This window comes from Lissotriton helveticus, chromosome 2_1 (assembly GCF_964261635.1).
Source record: "Lissotriton helveticus chromosome 2_1, aLisHel1.1, whole genome shotgun sequence".
NCBI lineage: Eukaryota > Metazoa > Chordata > Amphibia > Caudata > Salamandridae > Lissotriton > Lissotriton helveticus.
In genome coordinates this window covers 299,389,343-299,394,342 of record NC_136059.1, presented here as the reverse complement: position 1 = coordinate 299,394,342, position 5,000 = coordinate 299,389,343, and positions in this window count along the sequence as shown.

Sequence of the window (5,000 nt, the reverse complement as noted above, 5' to 3'; positions counted from 1 at the left end):
TGCTCCTGAACCCAGCCAAGCAAGGGGAGGCTCCCCGGGCACATCGGAACCCCTTCCCGGGCCCTTGGCAGTGCGGCAGGCTGGGAGACAGGGCCCAGGGCCGTGGCACCCGACCCGGGGCCCGGCCGGGCCCCTGGACGCAGCCGGGGCTCCCAAGCCCGGAGGCGCATGGGACGCCTCCCCGGTCCCTCCGGACCCCGTCCCGGGCACCCTGCCACGCAGCAGGACCAAGGACAGAGCCCGGGGTGGGGAGGCCGCCCTCCCCGGGCCCTCAGGGGCCCTAGCCACTGCTCCTGAACCCAGCCAAGCAAGGGGAGGCTCCCCGGGCCCTTGGCAGTGCGGCAGGCTGGGAGACAGGGCCCAGGGCCGTGGCACCCGACCCGGGGCCCGGCCGGGCCCCTGGACCCAGCCTGGGCTCCCAAGCCCGGAGGCGCAGGGGAAGCCTCCCCGGGCCCTCCAGGACCCCGTCCCGGGCACCCTGCCACGCAGCAGGACCAAGGACAGCGCCCGGGATGGGGAGGCCGCCCTCCCCTGGACCTCAGGCCTTCCATGTAAGCCCGGCAATCTGGTCGCCCCATTGGAAAGCATTGCGCGCTACTATTGCAAACACATTATCTACCGGACTTGCTCTAGATGGCGCTCCAACATAAGGAATGTACCAACACCTTCCCTACTGGAATCATGACGAGCTGGAGCCGTCATTAGCACTGAAGGGGCTAGTATATCAACACTTTCCCTCCTGTTGCGCAGGTTGGAGTTTGAAAAATAGATTGTATTATGCCTTTAGTTTGTGTGTCCTCTAGATCAAGTTGATCTACTGACTTGCGATGCCAAGGCATCTCGCTGTAAAGGAATGCGATGTCACAGCATGCATTTGTGCATTTGAATAGATGGCCGCCTATAACCCCTTCGCTGCGGCGGGTTTTCAAATGGGTTTGGGCATGGAGCTGCCCGGGACCCGTGGAGCCCGTCCTGGGCACTCTGACCTGCTGTTGGCCCGGGGGAGGACTGCCCGGGACCCGTGGAGCCCGTCCTGGGCACTCTGACAAGCTGTTGGCCCGGGGAAGGGAGCCCCAGACGACCGGGACCTGTGGAGCCCGTCCTGGGCACTCCTGTAAGCCGTTGGCCCGGGGAAGGGAGCCCCGGACGTCCGGGTCCCGTGGAACTCGTCCTGGGCACTCTGACATGCCGCTGGCCCGGGGAAGGGTGCCCCGGATGCCCGGGGCCCGTGGAGCCCGTCCTGGGCACTCTGACAAGCCGTTGGCCCGGGGAAGGGAGCCCTGGACGCCCGGGACCCGTGGAGCCCGTCCTGGGCACTCTGGAATGCTTTGGCCCGGGGAAGGGAGCCCCGGACGCCCGGGGGAGGACTGCCCGGGACCCGTGGAACTGGTCCTGGGCACTTTTACATGCCGTCGGCCTGGAGGTGGGTGCCCTGGACGCCCGGGGGAGGCCTGCCCGGGACCCGTGGAGCCCTTCGCGGGTACTTTGCCAATGCCGTTGGCCTCATGGAGATGGTTGCCCCGGACGCGTCCGGGGGAGGCCTGCGCGGGACCCATGGAGCCCGTCCTGGGCATTGAGCCATGCCGTTGGCCTGGAGATGGGAGCCCCGGACGCCCGGGGGAGGCCTGCCCGGGACCCGTGGAGCCCTTCCCGGGTACTTTGCCAATGCCGTTGGCCTCATGGAGATGGTTGCCCCGGACGCGTCCGGGGGAGGCCTGCGCGGGACCCATGGAGCCCGTCCTGGGCATTGAGCCATGCCGTTGGCCTGGAGATGGGAGCCCCGGACGCCCGGGGGAGGACTGCCTGGTACCCGTGGAGCCCGTCCTGGACACTTTGACATGCCGTCGGCCTGGAGGAGGGTGCCCGGGACGCCCGTGGGAAGCCTGGTCGGGACCCGTGGAGCCCTTCCCGGGTACTTTGCCAATGCCGTTGGCCTCCTGGAGATGTGTGCCCCGAACGCCCGGGGGGAGGGCTGCCCGGGGCCCGTGGAGCCCGCCCTGGGCACTTTGACATGCCGTCGTCCTGGAGGTGGGAGCCCCGGACGCCCGGGGGAGGGCTGCCCGGGACCCATGGAGCCCTTCCTGGTTACTCTGCCATCCCGTTGGCCTCCTGGAGATGGGTGCCCCGGACGCCCGGGGGAGGTCTGTCCGGGGCCCATGGAGCCCGTCCTGGGCAGTGTGACATGCCGTCGGCCTGGAGGTGGGAGCCCCGGACGCCCGGGGGAAGGCTGCCCGGGACCCGTGGAGCCCTTCCCGGGTACTTTGCCATCCCGTTGGCCTCCTGGAGATGGGTGCCCCGGACGCCCGGGGGGAGGTCTGTCCGGGGCCCATGGAGCCCGTCCTGGGCAGTGTGACATGCCGTCGGCCTGGAGGTGGGAGCCCCGGACGCCCGGGGGAAGGCTGTCCGGGACCCGTGGAGCCCTCCCCGGGTACTTTGCCAATGCCGTTGGCCTCATGGAGATGGGTGCCCCGGACGCCCGGGGGAGGACTGCCCGGTACCCGTGGAGTCCTTTCCGGGTACTTTGCAACGCTGTTGGCCTCCTGGAGATGGGTGCCCCGGACGCCCGGGGGAGGCCTGCCCGGGACCCGTGGAGCCCCTCCCGGGTACTTTGCCAATGCCGTTGGCCTCATGGAGATGGGTGCCCCGGACGCCCGGGGGAGGACTGCCCGGTACCCGTGGAGTCCTTTCCGGGTACTTTGCAACGCTGTTGGCCTCCTGGAGATGGGTGCCCCGGACGCCCCGGGGAGGTCTGTCCGGGGCCCATGGAGCCCGTCCTGGGCAGTGTGACATGCCGTCGGCCTGGAGGTGGGAGCCCCGGACGCCCGGGGGAAGGCTGCCCGGGACCCGTGGAGCCCTTCCCGGGTACTTTGCCATCCCGTTGGCCTCCTGGAGATGGGTGCCCCGGACGCCCAGGGGCGGTCTGTCCGGGACACGTGGAGCCCGTCCTGGGCATTGAGCCATGCCGTTGGCCCGGAGAATGGAGCCCCCAGACGCCCGGGGGAGGTGTTGCCCAGGCATATCTCATCTGGTCCCCGGGCAGAGGACCACCAGCCCTGGAGAGGTGTCCGGGCGTACCCAGCCCCTAGTAATCCGGAGGGAAGTTACCCCCCTTTCTTGCAATCCGTGCACGCGAGGTGACAGAGGGGACCCAAGGCGTAAAAGAACCCGAGCTCATGGAGCCCTAGCTGGGATCCGGGAGGCGAATGGCACCTCATCGGGACTTCCATGGAAGCCCGGCCATCTGGTCGCCCCATTGGAAAGCATCGCGGGCGACCAGATGGCCCGGATCGAAAGGACTCCCAGCTCCCCATCCACCCCAAGCCTTCGCGGTAGGGTTCCTGACTGCCTGCCCACGCAAGGCAGGGCTCTTGGACCCCGGCTGGGCCTCAGGCGCAGGTTGGACCACCGGAGCTCTAGGGCCCGGACGACCTGGGGGAGGAATGCCCGGGACCCGTGGAGCCCGTCCTGGGTACTTTGACATTCCGTCGGCCTGGAGGTGGGACCCCCGGACGCCCGGGGGGAGGTCTGCCCGGGACCCATGGAGCCCGTCCTGGGTACTTTGCCTATGCCGTTGGCCTCATGGAGATGGGTGTCCCAGACGCCCGGGGGAGGGCTGTCCCAGACTCATGGAGCCCGTCCTGGGCACTTTGACATGCCGTCTGCCTGGAGGTGGGAGCCCCGGACGCCCGGGGGAGGGCTGCCCGGGACCCATGGAGCCCGACCCGGGCACGCTGCCATGCCGTCAGCCTGGATGGAGCCCCGGACGCCCGGGGTACGAGTGACCGGGACGCATGGAGCCCGTCCTGGGCACTTTTCCGTGCCTTCGGCCTGGAGCCCCCAGACACCCAGGGGAGGACCACCGTGAAAACCATGGAGCCCGACCCGGGCACTCTGCCATACCGTCAGCCTAGATGGAGCCCCGGACGCCCAGGGGACGAATGCCCGGGACGCATGGAGCCCGTCCTGGGCACTTTTCCATGCATTCGGCCTGGAGCCCCCAGACATCCAGGGGAGGACATCCCTGGAAACCATGGATCCCGACCCGGGCACTCTGCCATGCCGTCAGCCTGGATGGAGCCCCGGACGCCCGGGGGATGAATGCCCGGGACGCATGGAGCCTGTCCTGGGCACTTTTCCATGCCGTCAGCCTGGATGGAGCCCCGGACGCCCGGGGGACGACTGCCCAGGAGCCATGGAGCCCGTCCTGGGCAATTTGACATGCAGTTGGCCTGGAGGAAGGAAGCCCCGGGTGGCCTAGGGAGGTTTTGCCCAGGCATAGCCCATCTGGTCCCCATGGCAGAGAACCACCAACCTCGGAGGGGTGTCCAGGCGTACCCTTCTCCCTAGTAATCCGGAGCAAAATTACCCCCTTTTCTTGTAATCTGTGCACGCGAGGTGACAGAGGGGACCCAAGGCGCGAATGTACCCGACCTCATGGAGCCCTCGCTGGGATCCGGGCGTCAAATGGCACCTCATCAAGACTTCCAGGGAAGTTCGGCCATCTGGTCGCCCCATAGGAAAGCGTTGCGGGCGACCAGATGCCCGAGGGGATCCGGGCGACCAGATGGCCGAGGGAATCTGGCCGATCAGATGGCTGGACACGGAAGTGAAGCCGCCTGGACTCTCCCGACCCTGACCCTGTCCCTGTCCCCGTCCCCGTCCCGGGACGAATGCCCGGGACGCATGGAGCCCGTCCTGGGCACTTTTCCATGCCTTCGGCCTGGAGCCCCCAGACACCCAGGGGAGGACCACCGTGAAAACCATGGAGCCCGACCCGGGCACTCTGCTATACCGTCAGCCTGGATTGAGCCCCGGACGCCCGGGGGACGAATGCCCGGGACGCATGGAGCCCGTCCTGGGTACTTTTCCATGCCTTCGGCCTGGAGCCCCCAGACACCCAGGGGAGGACCACCGTGAAAACCATGGAGCCCGACCCGGGCACTCTGCCATACCGTCAGCCTGGATGGAGCCCCGGACACGCCCGGGGGACGAATGCCCGG